Source organism: Schistocerca americana, chromosome 1 (assembly GCF_021461395.2).
Source record: "Schistocerca americana isolate TAMUIC-IGC-003095 chromosome 1, iqSchAmer2.1, whole genome shotgun sequence".
NCBI classification, from domain to species: Eukaryota; Metazoa; Arthropoda; class Insecta; order Orthoptera; family Acrididae; genus Schistocerca; species Schistocerca americana.
This window is the reverse complement of record NC_060119.1, coordinates 626,782,240-626,800,842: the sequence shown is the minus strand read 5'-3', so window position 1 is coordinate 626,800,842 and position 18,603 is coordinate 626,782,240. Positions and strand designations below refer to the sequence as shown.

The 18,603-nt window shown below is 40.0% G+C and overlaps 1 protein-coding gene across 1 annotated transcript in view; it reads right to left on the bottom strand.

The window, feature by feature from the left end:
• Positions 1 to 12,160, bottom strand: part of LOC124583543 (zinc finger protein 26-like) — a 56,338-nt gene extending 44,178 nt beyond the window's left edge. Inside the window, exon 1 of the mRNA XM_047131338.1 lies at positions 11,490 to 12,160. The gene's annotated coding sequence lies outside the window, so the exon portion shown is untranslated. The remainder of the gene's footprint in view (positions 1 to 11,489) is intronic.
• Positions 12,161 to 18,603: the final 6,443 nt, after the last annotated feature.

Sequence of the window (18,603 nt, the reverse complement as noted above, 5' to 3'; positions counted from 1 at the left end):
TCTCCCATAGATTAAACAACCTGTCTGGCATGGGTTCCACACACTTGAGCAATATTCTAGAACCAGTTGCACAAGTGATTTGTAAGCAATCTCCTTTGTAAACTGATTGCATTTCTCCAGTATTCTACCAATAAACTGAAGTCTATCACCTGCTTTACCCATGACTGAACCCATGCGATCATTCCATTTCATATTCCCACAAAGGGTTATACCCAGCTATTTGTATGAGTTGGCCTATTCCAACAGTGACTCACTGATATTATATCCAAAGGATATTGCATTTTTTCATTGTGTGAAGTGCAAAATTTTACATTTACAAGTTGCCAGTCTCTGCACCACATTGAAATCTTATCAAGATCTGACTGAATATTTATGCATAACAATGTAAATAATCAATTGTTGATAATATAATGTAAATGGATAGATAAAAAAATTTACTCTCTAAACAGTGGCAGGGGAGCACACACACATACACACACAAAAGGGTTTAACTTTTACAAACTTTCGGAGCCAGCAGATCCTTTTTCTGGCAGAAGAATTGAAGGGAAAGGAAGAGGGGTAAGGGAAAGGATTGGGGAGCTTTAGGGAATGGAGAACAGTTCAGATAAGTCACCCATAACTCTGGGTCAGGAGAAACTTACCAGACAGGATGAGAATGAAAGACTGATTGTTGGGGACTGTTGGGGATGAGATTTGAAAACCTGAGAGCTTAAAGGAGGAAGACAAGGTAAATGCAAGACACAGATTACTACTGAAACATTGTGCACAAGTTAATAGGAGTGAAAAGCTAAGTGCATTGTATGTAACAGAGGTGGGAGGGGGGACAGCAAAAAATAGATAAGTCAGAAACAAAAGATGAAGAAAACTAAAATGGAATGAAGAAAGTAGTAGTTATTGAGAAGAAATGCTGAGGCGGAAGCAATTAATGTAAATTAAGGCCAGGTGGGTGGCGAGAACCATGGACACGTTGTAGTGCTAGTTCCCAACAGTTGAGTTCTGAGAAACTGGTGTCTGAGGGAGGAATCCAGATGGTGTCTTTGGTGAAACAGGCACCAAGGTTACAACTGTCCTGCTGTAGAGCATGCTCTGCAACAAGATATTGCATATTGCCACAATACACCCTCTGCCTATGCCCATTCATCCTAATTGATAATTCAGTGGTAGTCATGTTGATGTAAAAGGCCAAACAATGTTCACATAACAGCTGATATATGACATGTCATTTCACAGGTGGCTCTCCCTTTGATAGTATATGTTTTGCCAGCTACAGGACTGGAATAGGTAATGGTAGGAGGGTGCATAGGTCAAGTCTTGCAGTGGGGACAGTCACAGGAGTAGGAGCCACAGGGCAGGGAGATGGGTGCAGAAGGAGCATAGGGTCTGACAAGAATATTGTGGAGATTGGGAGAGTGAGAAAAAGCTATTCTAGGTGTGGTGGGCAAAATCTCAAACAGAATTGATTTCATTTCAGAGCATGATTTTAGGAAGTCATGACCTTGTTGAAGTACCTGTGTGCTCTGAAGTTGTTTTTTGGAGGGACCAACAGTACCAGGATTGGATGTGATGGCCATGGAAATCCGATTTTGAACTAGGCTGTTGGGATATTATGTCCAGTGAAGGCTGAAGTGAGGGTGGTGGTGTATTGCTGTAAAGAGTATGCACCCAAACAAAGACATTTGCCTTGAATGCCAAGGCTGTACGGGAGGGAACATTTGACATGGAAAGGATGGCAATTGTCAAAATGTAAGCACTGTTGTTTGTTAGTAGGTCTGATGTGGATGGAAGTGTGTAGCTGGCCGTCAGTGAGGATAAGATCAACTCAAGGAAAGTGGCATGAGCTTTGGAATAAGACCATGTGAAATTTAATCGGGAGAAGGTATTTAGAGATTCCAGGAATTTTAACAGGTCAATCTCACTGGGTCCATGCACCAAGGATGTCTTTAATGTATCTAAGCCAAACCAGGGGCTGAAGTGACCGATGAGAAGGTTGGCATAGGAAAGAGCCATCCTGGTTCCCATGGCCGTACCCCTGACCTGCTCCTCAAAGGTGAAGTAGTTGTTGGTAAGTATGATTAAGGTGAGTAGGAATGATGCCATAGGTTTGGAATCAGATGGGCACTGCCTGAGGAACTCTTCCCCAGCAGACAGACCATGTATGTGTGGGATGTTGGTATAGAGAGAGGTGGCATTAATGGTGACAAGCAAGGTGTGTGGTGGGAGTGGGACAGGCACGGATTTCAGATGATGTAGGAAATGGTTGGTATCTTTGATATAAGAGGGAAGTCTTTGTATTATGGGTTGCAGTGTTGATCAACTAAGACAGATATATGTTTGGTGGGTGCTTTGAATCCAGTAACTGTAGGATGGCCAGGATGATTGGGTTTATGGATCTTAGGAAGAAGGTAAAAGGAGGGGTGGGGGGTGCATGCTTTGGTTGGTGTAAGAAGTTCTATGGACTAAAGTTTAAGTCCTTGTGAGGTGACCGAGGTTTTTAGGAGGGACTGCAGGTCAGTTTGAATCACAGGGGCTGGATCTTGATGGCAGATGCTGTATGTAGAGGTGTAGAGCTTCACTAACATACTCCTGTTGGTCAAGTATCACAGTGGTAGATCCTTTGTCTGTTGGTAGGATAATGATGGAGTCATCAGCTTTTAGGGAACGTAGCGCCTGGAATCTGCAGAGGACAGGTTAGGGTCATGTTGTAGGGACCTGAGGAAAGGTTGTGAAGCAATGCTGGGGGTGAAGAATTCTTGGAAAGCTTGTGAAGGGATGATTCTGAGGTAGTGGTGGTGCGTGAAGTTGGGATCGTGGTTGGAACTGTTCAAGGCAGGGGCCAAAGTCAGGTTTGCTGTTGGAATGATTTTGGGATTGGGTTGCAAAGTGATATTTCCAGTTGACATTAGGTCCTTCATCAAAGCAGCAATGTTAAATGCAGGTTTAGGGCTGAAAGTGAGGCCCTTGGATAATACAGATAATTCAGGGAGGGAGAGCGCTTTGGACAAGAGGTTGAGAACACTGTGCTGTTGTGACTGGGTCTTGTGATTATGAGTTATTACTGGTGTGGGACGCAGTGGTGAAGGCTGTGGGATGTTAAGGAGATTGGCCAAGATCTTCCTTACCCTTCAACTTTTCTGCTACTGGCTCCAAAAACTTGTAAAAGTTAAACCCTTTTGTGTGTGTGTTCTCCAGCCACTGCATGGTGAATAGATTTTTTTATATTCATATTTACTGAATATTTATCAGCCTTTTTTCAGGTAGTACTTCATAATAGATAACTGCGTCATATGCAAGAAGCCTGCTTTTACAATTAATATTGTCTGCAAGGTCATTAATATACAATATGAACAGCAAGGGTACTAACACACTTCCCTGGAGCACTCCAGAAGTTACTTCTACATCTGACTATGATTCTCTATGCCAAGATAACATGCTGTGTCCTCCCTACCAAATAGCCCTCAATCCAGTCACAAGTTTCCCTTCATTCTCCATATAATTGTACTTTTGACAATAAGCATAGGTGCAGTACTGAGTCATATGCTTTTCAGAACTCAAGAAATACAGCACCCACCTGCCTGCTTTGCTCCAAAGCTTTGAGTATGTCATGTGAGAAAAGTGCGAGAAGGGTTTCACATGTTTGATGTTTTCGAAATCCATGTTGGTTGGCATTGAAAAGGCCATTCTGTTCAAGATATCTTATTATGTTTGAGCTCAGAATATGTTATAAGATTCTACGTCAAATCGATGTCAAGGATATTGGACAGTAGTTTTGTGGATCATCTCTACTGCCCTTCTTGTAGACGTGTGTAACCTTTTTTCTTTCAAGGAATATACACTGAATTATAGTTAGAAGAAGGGCTAACTCAGCCACAAATTTGGCACAGAATCTGATGAGGTTTCCATCAGGGCCTGGAACTTTGTTCAATTTTAACGATTTCAACTGTTTCTTGACACCACTGACACTAACACTTATTTCATTCATCTTTTCAGTGACACGAGGATTGAATTAGGGCAGTTCTGCTGGGTTCCTTTGTAAAGGAACATTTGAAAATGCAGTGAAGCTTTTCAGCTTTTGCTACACTACCTTCAATTTCAGTTCTTCTCTCCCTCGCTAGGGACTGTACACTAACTTTGGTGCCACTAACAGTCTTTACATAGAATTTCTTTGGGGTCTGTGAAAGATTGCTTGACAATATTCTGCTATGGCAGTCATTGAAGGCAACATGCATTGCTCTCTTGACAGCCAAATGCATTTCATTCAACATCTTTCTATCTATACCTCTACACTTTGTTTTACACCCATTATGCAGTAATCTGTGTTTCTCTAGAAGTTTCTTTACAATGACTGTATACCATGGAGGTTCCCTCCCACTATGAACTGTTCTACTGAGTACATATCTATCCAGTGATGGTCAACTATTCTTTTAAATTTGAGCCAGATTCCTCTATGGCTCCTGCCCTGTGCTGAACATTTCAAGCTCCTCATTGAGGTATGACACTACTGATTTTTTATCTAGCTAACTGAACATACATATCTTTCTCCTTGTTTTAGTTGTCCTTTGCACTTTGGTCATCATTGTTCCCACAATGACTTCATGGTCACTGACACCAGTTTTGATGTGGACCACCTCAATGAGGTCAGGTCTATTTGTCGCCATTAGATCCAAAATATTTCCATCATGAGTGGGGCTCCTAACTATCTGCTCCAGGTAGTTTTCAGAGAAGGCATTTAGTAAAGTTTCACATGAAGTCTCATTATTCCAACCACTAACAAAACTGTAATTTTCCCAGTTAATTGCTGGATATTAAAGTCTCACTGATGATTACAGTATGATAGGGGAACTTACATACAAGTGAACTGGGATTTTATCTAAAGTTTTTGGTTACATCAGGAGATGAGTCTGGTGGGCGATAGAAGGACCCAATAATCATTTTATGCCTACCCTTGATGCTGAGTCTTGCCTAAACAATGTCACATGCAGCTTGAATTTTTAACTTGGTGGATTTGAGTTTCTTGTCTACTGCGACAAATACACCACTTCCATTTCCAATTTGCCTATCCTTTCGATATACTCTTAAATTTTCCCAAAATCTCACTGCTATCAATTTCAGCCTTTAACCAGCTTTCTCTACCTACTATTATGTAGACTTCACTACTTTTCATGAGTGCTGCAAACTCTGGCACTTTCTTGCAAATGCTTCAGCAGTTTACCCTTAGGATTTTAATACTCTTACCTGTGGGAGGCATTTATTTTGATACACTGATACTTCTCAGTTTCCTACAGCTATTGTTATCTGGATTGGATAGAAAGTCATCTATAAAAAAAAAAAAATAAATAAATAAATAAATAAAAAATAAAAAAAAACCTTGTGTGCACTCATAAATAGTCAGCTATCTGTGTAGCAGCCTCTGATATGTAGTCCACACCTGACCCATTTAGGGGAACCCTACAGTTCTCAGCCCTATGGCACAAGTCCATGAAGTCGCAGCCTAGCTTGTCACAGAACCTTCGAAGTCTCTGGTTCATTCCTGCCACTTAGAACCAAAGGGCCACGATCAGTTCTGAGGACAATGCTGCAAATTGTCAGCATCGTTGAAACTCCATGCGCAAGGTTAGTTTTCTCAATCTTCTCTGCCAAATGTTGTAATGGTCCCCGAATGATCTCAGAGTCCAGAAGACAGTCATCACTTGTTCCAACTTGCGTCACAGTCTGCTATTGGTTGCACCCTGTTCCCTCAAAGGCTTCTGGAACAGCCTCTTCAGCATGCCAAAAGAAGCCCCCAGGCATACACACTGAGTGCACCTGGTGTCCTTTCCTGTCCCTTGCTGCCATTTCCCTAAGGGGTACCATCATTCACCATACGTATGAACTGCTGACAATCAATAGAGCCCTACATTTTTGTGAATGCTCCTCCTGACTCCAGACGAAACATGTTTCCCCAAAACAGGTGAAGTGAGTCCTATTGGCTCAGTTTCAGTGAAAAACAGCACTCCAAACTTGTTGATTAGGGGGATTGATACAACACCCTATGTACTACTTGGTCCCCAACCACCGTGTACAGGACACCTAGATTTACCATTGACGTGTCTCTCACAATCAAGTGGACGGATAATGACAGATCCTGTGCTTTCTGCAGAGAAGACAGGATCCACAGGAGAGGATAGTACTTGAGGTACCTCTGGTATAGGTATCACAGGTACATGACTCTCAGGAGCTCTTCCAACTCACTGATTCGCAGCAGCTGCCGATCGTTTGACTGTAATCAGGGTGATTTCCAGCTGCTTACAAATGTCAACCAACACATTCCGTGTTTGAAAACAGCATTCACAGTGGGGCTGCATTTTGATTGTTGCAATGTATTACAAGGCAATGAACAAATAACTTTATATTAAGCCCACTGATTATCTTTTAATCTTCTGAGCTACAAAATTGCTAATTTCCTATAAGAACTGAACCAGAAAAAGAAAAACAAGATTTCTATTAAAGCAATACCAAAACCTGTGGCAAAAAATAATAGTTTCCTAAAACATTTTGATGTTAATTATGTTTGTTAGCAAACTCAGAAACAGAGTTAATTTACGATAAATGCAGATAACATATATGACTAAAACTCTTTAAGGGAAAACTAGATGGAACACAAAATGTTAGTTAGAAAATCTGCTACAGTAACCAAATAACAAACACCAATTTGCTACAAATTGCTCGTAGATTTTGCAAAGAACAATGACAGTTTCTGAAAAATTCTCAAAAACGCATGTTTATTTGCTTTGATATACAATAAAATTCACAGGTGATGTATACTGTGGTTGAACCGTAAACCACAAACACTGATTTGCTTTATTGGGTCCATGGGTGTAACATTACCTAAATAAGGAACTGCTTATAACTGATCAACATTATATCTAACATAAAACAAAGTAAAGCTTTCCTCAATCTGAAAGTTGATTTACGCACATCTGTGCCCGGCTAGCTTGGCTGAGCATGGTCCTTTTGGAGCTGGTACGCCCAAGGTTTTCTTTGATATTTGAGCTGACTTATCCAACCATTTCTAGAGAGACCTGCAGTTTAACATGGAACCCAATCCAGGATGTATCTTGGCCCTTTTTCCACATACAGAACACATTGTGATAGGCAAAAGTTGCACTAACTGCCAAAAGTCATAAGAGTGACCAAGTTTTGAGCCCTCAGCCTTGCACTTTATAATCTGACATTCGCCCACTCGGACACCAAGCCATTCCATAAATAAGACTGTGTAGCATCAAAGACTACAACATTATGCGGGAAATGAGATAGGCAATCAGTCCCTTGTAGATCAATGGCAGGTGGAACACAGGGACTGTAACAAGATAAGCAAATTGCAGAAGCTTTCAAGCTTTCCATGGAGTTTGCACGATCACAAATCACAATACTGTACTATTATGTAAAAGTAACTGTATGTAGAGCAGAAGACTATTATAAATTAAATAACAAAATCAGTGTTATTAAACTAAGTGAATAAAAAGGCTAAATATGTGCATAATCCACAGAAAATTTGCACTTTAAATAATGAAATGAAAACTGTGTGAAATGTCACATGTGATGGATAAAATCCAGACAAAGGGGATGTTTTCATTTCTTCTGTAATGAGGGAAATTGTAGAATGATTAGATCCAAAAGTAGCTACAAATTCTTTCCTGTGGGTAGACAGGTGGTAGTGTTGGTTTCCCCTAACTAGATGCTTTTATTGCATGAGTATGTGAACTAGGTGAACAGATGTTACCTGTGTGTGCCCATGAAAGGAAGGGATTGGGGTTTGAGTGATTGATTTATTTATTTATTTATTCATCACATACAGTTTTAACTTGTCACATATAATCATTATTGAAAGTACTGTACACACAGTAAAATACTTAGAGGAGAAAAACCATAGTGATTTTTTCCCTCATTGCTAACATTACTAACTTTTAAGTCCTAAAATGATTTCATGAAGTACTGAACTATAAAGATCAAAAGATTTGTTCCTCCACCATGATAGCGCTCCAATCTGCACTAAGTTTTTGTCCAAAAATAAAATAACATTTTTGACTCATTCTACTGCTTAGATTTGGGCTTATGTTACTTTCTCCTGTTCCCTAGCTTGAGTAGAGGGCACAACAGGGAAGTGTTGTGATATACAATGGATGAAATAAAAATTCGTGACCAGATGAAATAAAAAACTCAGAAATCCAATTGAAGTGACACTTCTGCGCTACTGGCAGTTGTATTACCAAAATTGTATTTACTGAATTAAGTTTTTTGTGTTTTCTCTTCACTGTAGCCAGTTTCATTATAACTTATTTGTGGAAGAAGTAGGGTTCGTCAGTTAGAATCAACTTGCTTGATTTCAATCACATAACTGATAGTAAAATTATCATGTAAGATATCCAGAGGTAAGTGCAGATTTCATGTCACTTACTGTTAGAAAAAAATCATCATTTTAGAACTGTTTTTCTCTTTTTCTTGTTCTTGGGCTAGCAACATCTCCACATATTTGTTCAACCTTCTTTTTTACAAATTTACATGTGACATTAAATTTATTACAGGATTTTCCTTCATTTCTAATGAAAATTCTGCACTGGACAGATACAATCTTAACTTATTTTAAAAAGAGAATATGGGAACACCCTCTAAGTACATAATTGTTGAATTTATCTTCTCCAAAGGTCTGGACAGATGTAATCTTAACTTATTTTAAAAAGAGAATATGGGAACACCCTCTAAGCAATTAATTGTTGAATTTTTCTTCTCCAAAGATCTCTTTCAGGACTGCAGATGTGAGAGTTAGGAATTTAAAGATAATTTTTAAGGTGAGGCTGGTGAATTTTACTAAGTTCTCGTATGTTAAGACTGGCATTCATTGTCGCTTTGTCATAAAGGAATTCCATGAGCAGCAAAAACTTCAAATCTTTAAAACACACATGTAAGAACTTTCTACTGCACATAAAGAAGTTCTGAACTTCATTAAGGGTCCCTATCACATTCTGTCCCCTCCATATTCTTCTTCTTGTTCCCTGGGACCTGTATTGTACCACAGGTTATAATTTGATTGCGAAATGCCTCTCCTTTTTCCTTAAAGTGAGAAGAGAGGAGATATGAAATGCAATAACACTTTGCAATATCCTAATGTTCTGGACAGAAAGTATTGTACAAGCAATCCCAACATTTCTACCCAACCCCAATGAGCTCCAAGCATGCACTGGATGATGGTCATCATATACAACATTACAAAAAGCCAATTATTGACATGTAACTGTGGATATACAAATTATGACCTCTCCAGCATTGATACAAATCACACAGGTAAGGGATAAATTGAACAATGTCTCCATGAATCTCTGGAATGTGCAAAATGGGCTTTACCTGGACCCATCACAATTTAAATTATAGTGTGCAGTTTCAAGGTTATGTACTAACTGAACATAAATCAAAGATTTATTTGTGTATTCATTCACTCACAAATACTAATTTTGACATAGTTAAGACTGTTTTCCTTTGTGGAAAACAGAACTTGTGATTTCATGCAAAGGAGAGGGAGAAATTCCACTTGACAAAATCACCATGCAAAAGAAACTTTCACAATGAAGCAGACACAGCATTAGCATTCCTGCCAACGGCTACTAATAAATTTTGATGCTGTGGTGTAAAACATAGGATTCCATACAGGTGTGGTTTATTTTCTCGGAACTTTATGAAATTGGGTAAATAATAAAAACTAAAGCAAGAATTACCCTTACAGAATGAAATACATGACTTTTAAATTGGCCCACCTCATTATGCACCAGCCACAATGAGAGTTAAAAAACTTATAGGGATTGGAGAAGAAAGAGACCAGTTTCCTCCACCCATGCTTTAAAAACTGATTTAAGTTTATGTTTCATCAGCTGTTATTGTCTTTGATGAGTAGAGGCAATTGTCTAATAAATGAAGTGAAAAGTAACCCATTATTTAGTGATGTAATCAAAGATCAAACTATGTGATTGCCTATAGATTCAACCTAAGCTAGAACTTATACTAATACTCTGATGACCAAGAACATTCTGAACACTGCCAACCGCAAGATTGAATGCTGCCTGGTTATGTTGTGGGCACGTGATGTGGCAAGGGATGTATATGGGAGCAAAGAGTATTGGGGAGCCATTTGAGCAACAATATGGATTGCAAACGGGAAAAATGAACTCGACAAACAGCAGATTTCTACGGCCTAGTGCTAGGGAACAAGCATCTTGGAAACTCTGAAGCTGGTTGATTGTACAGACAGTACAGTCATGTGCATCTTCGGAAAGTTGTTGAGGGATGGCGAAACCAAGAATAGGTGATGAGGCATTGGATATTGATGTCTCATCACGGAACATGGAAGTCGAAGGCTACCGTGCTCTGTAAAGTAAGACAGCCAGCAATCTGTGATAGATTTGCTGGCAGTACAATACTGGTGCAGGCACAAGCGGATCGGAGCACACCATTCATTGCACTCTGTTCAACATGATGCTCTGTAGCAGACAAAAACTAAGTGTTCCCATGTTGGCCCAACAATTGCAGTGGGTACTATATCATCAACATGAGAGCATGGATAAATGGAAATCTGTTGCCAAGTGGGACGGATGATATTTCACACTGGGTGGATGGTTGTCTTCAGACATACTGTCATACAGGTGAACAGCTGCTTCAAACATACACTGTGCGATGAACGCAGGCAGGAGGGGTCAGTATCATGCTATAGGGGACATTCACGTAGGCTTCTGTAGGACCTGTGATAGTAATCAAAGCCACCTTGACAGCTGTTGACTATGTGAACATTATGGCAGCCCACCTGTTTGGTGGTGACACCTCGCAGCAGGATAACTGTCCATGTCACAAAGTGAGAATCATGATACAGTGGTTTGAGGAACGTGATGGAGTGAATTCAGGTTGATATATTGACCATGAAATTCGACTGATCTCTACATAATGCAACACATTTTGGATACAATCCCACACCATCTCCTCATCCACAAACACCAACCTGTAGTTTATGTAACTCGAATGAGACCAAAAGCTTGGCGAGACCCAATGGGGTCCCATTTGCTTTGCAAGATTCAACAGGTTTTCGGGGATGACACCATTTTTAATTGATAAAGCAGTGGTACAGCTGCTTCAGATGACGTACGTCAGTGACCAGCAAACTGCATTGAGGCAGACCTTCAACAAGCTGAAATGACAGTATCGTTGAACAAGTGCACACTTTTGTCATGGAAGACCATCATATCAAGAGTATGATAATTTGTGAACGAGTCAGGAGTAAGTATTGGATCGGTACAAGCAATTTTGACTGACGATTTGTGCATGAGGAACGCTGTGACTGTACGTGACGAGATTTGGGTTTATGGGTACGATGTCTCCGTTGAATAAGGGCACAATTTTCACTATTTAATTTCAGCCACGTATTTATCGATATTATGCAAACAACCAAATGCAGAATAGGCGCTATCACTTACCTTCAGCAAGTATTTATCAGTCGTTACAGTTTGGTAAGGTGATTCGCTACTTCCTCAGAATCAATTGGAATGCAGTGATGTGAAATTAAGAAAGCAAGGCCACTCGGTTTATTTTGATTTATGCTGTTCGTTAACTAGGTTTTTAAACGTTTAAAAGTCGAAAATGTTCTTTCTGACGATGCCACTGGAAAGGGGGTAACTAGGTCTTGGAGCAAAGGTCTATTTAATGTATCTACCGGATGTCCCTCCTAAAAGCGGTCAGGCGCATTTTCTCTGATGGTTCGGCAGGTATCTGCAATTTTGTTTTTGCAATATGTAGCTTAAATAAGCCTAAACAAACATTGATGATCATATCTTTCATGTCGCCCAGTGTCGACGGAAAGCGTCAGTTTGTTTCCCATTACAAACAAAATGATTTTCAAAGTGGTTTACGTGCCCATTCGATAGGGGGGGTCAAATTAGTCCAGTGCAATAAGTGTTTTATCTATATGTATTAACATGACCAGTAAAACGCGAGGAATAAGTAGTACTCTAACATCGACTGAACAGTGCTTCTGCATTCGATTTACATAGAGTGCGGGCGAGTGCAGCGAGGTCATGGAGGTAGAATTGTTTTTACCTCCATGAGTGAGGTCGCTGCTGGAGTACTGGTTAATCTCCTTGATTTACTGTTTCTGTTAATACGTATCGATAAAACAAATATCGCACTACATGTAAAATTACTCTTTAAAAATAATTTTGTTTGTAACAGAAAAAAAACCGACGCTTTCCGTCGACCCTGGGCATCCTTTAAAACAAGTGATGAGCGGTACTTGTTTGGACTGACTAGTTACGCACTGCAAAACGGAAATCTACCCGAAACACCAACTGCAGGCGAAGGGTCTGACAACATCTACTGATAAAATTTCGCAGGCTCCAGTACATCTTGCTGCGGACTTAATTAAACTTTCATAGCTCTGAAACCTTTCGTTGAGCTGCATTCTTACACGATGCAAGAAAGGTAAGGCTGCGTTTCTTCTGTAACATGCCTCTGGGTTGCTAGCAAAACTGATGCTGCTTTTTCGATATTTCATTGTGGATATAGAACTCTATGATTGTTATTTCGACTTCTTCTGCGCAGGCGTCACTAAATTGAATTCTTTGATACTATTTCTATAAGACATTAGATACACTGCTAACATACTCCAATGCTGCAACAACATCACAGTTAACACTCTGAAGCGTTCAAAAAATAGAAATGATGAAGAAGGAGATTTTTCCAATAGGACAAGAGAAATGATTGCTATAAGTGACTACACATATCAGTTGGCTTGCTTTCTGAACAGTTTCTTTATTAGCACACGATGTTAACTGTTGTAGTTAATGCAGTATGATTAAAATTATTTCTTTAAAGCGCAGAATTGCCTCATGTTCATCAATCCGCCAAGTAGCCCACATCTCCAAAAGTGTTGAGTGTGTGGTCACCAGTAAGAAATCTTTGAAAGACTGTTCCATAACGTCATTATGTATAGAGGAAATCCATGGACTGTGCTGTCCATATGCAATTCCTGATAGTATGCACAGAACTAGAAGCAGCGAAGACAACGTTTAAAGCGTGGGCACCGCAATGTATGTTATAAACAGCCACTGGCTATTCTTTCACAATGAAGCTTTGACGTCGTGAAAATGACAGCTCTTTGCCGCTCCTCCGTCGTACCCCCTGCTAAATCAATAGTTCGCAACTGGGACCGATTTGTTTCAAGCTGGATAATATTAAGTTCGCCAGACCATACTCTACTAAGTCTGCAGCAGTTATGAACACCAGGAAGTCTTAACAAATAATATGTAATTCTGCATCTACGAGGGCGTGCGGAATAGTAATGCCTTCGAATTTTTTATGTGAAAACTCTTAACATTCTGCACCCCAAGCTAAAAAAATAACACGGTATACCAAGGAGGGTACCAGGCAAAAATGTATAGGCCTATATATGTTGTTTTTTTTTTCAAAATTTAGCCTGTGTTGGTAAATGCACACGTTTTTACGTTTCCATAAATATAGGTTCACTACAGACAAAAGAATAGCACTTGTCATAGTTTTACACTTACGGTCTTTTTCCCAGGTCACAGTTCGCAACGTCCAACATGGCAGTCACTTGCAGCGTTGCGTTGAGCTTGATTGCGGTGTCACTGGGCTTGCATCTTCACCAAACAATAATTCTTCCGTTGTTGTTCTCGTGTTCGCGGACATTCAATTCAGTTTCTGTATTCTTTGCTTCATGTGGGGCTTTATAAGTTCTTGTCCTAAATCTAACGAAAATTTTCTCCTTCTGTCATGTGCGAGAGGCTTTCAGACAGGATTTTTTGTCTTCCAAATAACGTAAGCATGACTAATGTATCAATAATGTTCAAGAATAGCACAAATGGCCAAGGCTTGTCAGCCTTATTGCATGAACACTCATTTATCTCACATATCAACAGAACCTTTGGGTTTTATTGCAGTGTAGAAAAGTATTGAGTTTGAAGTCCTCTTTCCCTGTGCCACAATTGCCATCATTATCAATCCCGTCTCCGGCCATCCTGATTTAGGTTTTCCGTGATTCCCCTAAATCGTTTCAGGCAAATGCTGGGATGGTTCCTTTGAAAGGGCACGGCCGATTTCCTTCCCAATCCTTCCTTAACCCGAGCTTGCGCTCCGTCTCTAATGACCTCGTTGTCGACGGGACGTTAAACACTACCCACCACCACCACCATCATTATCTTCATAACTCTGCCTTGTTCTTTTTAGGTGTGTATGATGGAATTTCATTGAATCAAAACATAAAGGAAAACTGTGGTTTCGCTTGCATTGATTGAAGTTCAGATGGGATTCCGGGCTTGTTACTTAAGAGTACCAGTCGAAGTTAGTCCTTGTTTCAGGAGAAACACTCGTAACACCAATGCAATGCCACATCCAGTTCCTAAAGGAGATGTTAAGGCCCGTTATAACTCCAGCATTTTGATTCTCTTCCATGGATCCTTCTTGCACTGCGTGAACCTTGAAGTTGAAAGCATATGAAGATTCAACAAGGCAGAGGACACAACTATTTATGCTGTATCTCGTCCGTTTGAACTTCACGTAAACCATAAATGGCCATTTCTCACGCAAAGCTGCCAATTGCTCATCCATTATCAAATGCCTACTTGGGTAATAGCGTACACAGCACTGCTGTAGAAAATTTGTAAGTATTTCCCTAAATGCACAAAATTTGTCCATTTGTCTCCATTCCTATGTAGTAGTCATGTCATCAAATCTGATGTAAGAAAGAAGTTCAGGAAACTTATTTTCGTTTGTGGATAATAACATTGAAAGTGGTTCTCTTGTAGCTTTTAGTGATCCCATAGTTACAAGGTGCTCTAGAAAACCAAACATAACTGATTTACTTGCTGGGATCCACTTACATTTGTTAGAACGATGAGTCACATTCCATAAATCATAAATTGTGTCTGCTTTTTGTTTTGTGTATTTTACAAATCTGTCCACAACTTAATGTGCATTTGAATATTATCAATAACTTCTTCACTGTCACTTCTCTCAATAGCACCTTCAGCCATGACCATTTCTTCCACATGGTCTTATGTTTCTGAAAACACAGACTCCACATCACTATTTCCTAGTTCCAATTCTGTTATTTGCAATACCTCTCCTAGATCTTGTTCATTGCATATATCATATTTCTTCTGTAACCTTAGCTTTTTCGACATGTTCGCTCTAAAACACAACGGGCTATAGCAACAGAACTGAAGTAAGTGACTAACAGAGAAAAGTATTTGATTTAACATTATTACATACAACATTGCATTAAAATTTAAAAAAAATTCATTTCACACTTGCACCAACATAACTTCCTACAATGTGTATCTATACATATGTGTTTTCTTGTCAAAAAGAATCCCAAGTGGGATACCAAGGACACAAATAAACATTTAAATTACTATTTATTACAAATATAAATTTACTTAAAAAATTCAACGATGGTAGTGCTTAGTGGGGACAGTTTGACAATGCTACATGGTTTGAAAATATAAATTATTTGAAACAGCTAAAAATACAAAATAGTTAGTTGGGGTCCTGCAGTACCCAGCTTGGTATGCAGAAGGGTAAATCTTTTTAAATAAAACAAACATCATTAACGTTCTATGTCTTCATTCTTCATGTCTACAGATTTACAGTCATCTGCCGCTAGAGGGCTTTGAATGTCAGGGTTGACATGGCGGTGTGTAGTATAGCTATGTCTGCAAGAAACACAGTGCTGTAATCGAGTTTCGAATACAAGCACCTCCTTTAGCATGACAGTGCTGCGACATCTGCAACAGTCCGATGCCTCGCGTGCACAGCCAGCGATCACCTTCCATACAACTCAACTGCTTCCAGAACTTAAACAACAGCTTTGAGGACTTCACTTTGTGATAAAATGGTGGAAGAAGAGGTGAATTGTGGCTTTGTCAACAAAGTCAAATATTCCACAGTGACGGTATCAACAAACTGGTCTCTCATTGGGAGAAATGTATTCGTTATCAGGATCACTATTGAGAAATTAATATGCAGACATGAAACAGAAAGATGTATAATGTTAATAACGTTTGTTTTATTTAAAAAAACCTTAAGAGTTTGCACATTATAAATTCGGTGGCATTACTTTCCAGCACGCCCTCTTACATATCGAGCACACTCAGTTCTTCGCTCAGTACTTGCAATACCTGTCGTTTCGTCAGCAAGAATGGCGAAACACTTAGAATTGTTCATTCCATGGGCAATACACACTCTTACAATATCACAACATATTTTTATTATCTGGTTTTGAATACCAGCGCTAATGTATTATGCATTCTTAGCACCATTTTGAAGATACTTTTGCAAAACTAAGTCGCCAGCTTCAACGTGGAACCATAGGAGAGAAGACAATTTCAATCATTTAACTTGCCATCCTGTGACACTGAATTTCCAGAGTCGTGTAGACAGCCTGTGTGGCTGAGCGGTTCTAGGCGCTTCAGTCTGGAACCGCGCGACCGCTATGGTCGCAGGTTCTAATCCTGCCTCGGGCATGGATCTGTGTGATGTCCTTAGGTTAGTTAGGTTTAAGTAGTTCTAAGGGACTGATGACCTCAGATCTTAAGTCCCATAGTGCTCAGAGCCATTTGAACCAAGAGTCGTGTATGCAGCAAAGAGCCAATTCCTGTGAGCAACATAGGATCAGTTTTGGTAACGAAGATTTCTCTTGGAAAGTGCCGGGTGGCACGCAAGAGTATTTGAATAGCTATTCTTCACAGAAATCATCTATATGAACCTTGTTCACACATCTCCCGACCTCCCATTTACTGCTGCAATTTGCTGTATCCACTGTAATGTTACTTGAGTCTGAATTAACTGAGTTGGACTTCGTTCAGAACGTTCCTTTTTTGCCTACGAAATTCAGCAGAGTTAACAGTTTCTCTCTCATCCACTTCATCTTTATGGCCATCACAATACTGAACTTATTGCATTATACATGTTACTCTAGTTGCAAAGATGAACTTATTGCATTAAACAGGTTAATCTCATCCAAAAGCTGAAGTTAGAAACTCACTGAAATGCGACACACGCGTTTAGAGGAAGTGCACTCTTTGTACTGCACCACTCACTGTTAAGACGGCGAAGTGGATAGAACACATGTCTACCATCGACAACATCGAGTACCAAGGAACGTAGGATACTAGAAATGTAGGCCATTTGGGAGTGTGTGTATGTTATCATTGGCCTGGTACTTGTAACCAGGAAGATATCGCGACTTCTCCTTTGTAGTAGTAATGCGATGTTGGAAACGTCACAAGGGTGCACATTACCAAGAATACTACTGTGGGGGGAACTAGGGATCTGAACCTCCAAATCAATAAAGGTATTTCTGCCAGCCAAAGGTAGGATACTCTTAACAGCAACATTTATGGCGCGGTATATTGTCCGACAAACGTCTATAATAGTTCTGAAGCGAATGCCATGAAGTACTTCCTTCAATCTGAGAGACGAGTGGAAGTCACAGAGGTTTAAATTCGTAGTGTGTCGTGGGTGGTGCAGTACTTTCCAGTCCCATCGATCGACCAAATCAATCAACATTTTTGCACCGTGTGCGCTTGCGCATTGTTCTGCAAAATGAGGGTGGAACCTACAGAAAGTGTCGCCAGTTCTTTCTCTAAGGTATTCATTTTTGCAACACAGCCTGCGACCAGCTTATAGAAATAAATGGCGGCACTTTCTACAAGACCCGCTCATCATTTTGTGAGACAAAGCTCGGGAGCATACTGAGCGAGGTGGCGCGCAGTTTTTAGATCACAGGACTCACATACAGGACGACGATGGTTCAAATCTGCGTCCAGTCGTCCAGATTTAGGTTTTCAGTGATGTCCCTAAATTGATCCTGGTCAATGCCGGGTTGGTTCCTCTGAAAGGGCACTGCCGATTTCCTTCCTCATCCTTGATACAGTTCGAGCTTGTGCTCCATCTCTAATAACTTCGATGTCGACTGGACGTTTAAACCTAATCAACCTTCCTTCTGGCTTATATGGCATAAGTTGAGTCTGATTTTCTATCGATGGGGCTGGGAACCACTCAACACACTCCCGGACTTAAGCCATTGTGACTTCAACTTGATTCTTTACTGAAGGAAGCACTTCATGGCATTCCCTTCGGAATTGACAAGGAGATACGAGGCCAGTAGACCGCTCCTCTAAAACCATCGACACAACTAGCGCTGCAAAGAGTATCCTACGTGCTGCATGTTTCTGGACAACAGGTTATACACAGTTGTAGTGACTACGTGCAAAGACAATAAAACTCTGAAACATCTATGTATTTTTAACAAGTTATAAGTAAATAATTGTCACAAATAAAATTCTAACCCTTGTACGTTCATTAAAATGATATATTTAGTAAAACTACACTATTTACTATAAACATTTTCTCAGTCCTTGAACCTTTGTAAAAGAAACTTAAACAACAGAGTCGTGAGGTAGAGGAATTGTTTCTAATTATTTTACGCATTCGCATTCGCTCCGCGTTCCCCAACATTATCTTCCTGTAGCAACACGGAATGGCCTATGGTGTAGATATGTGGAAGTACGATAC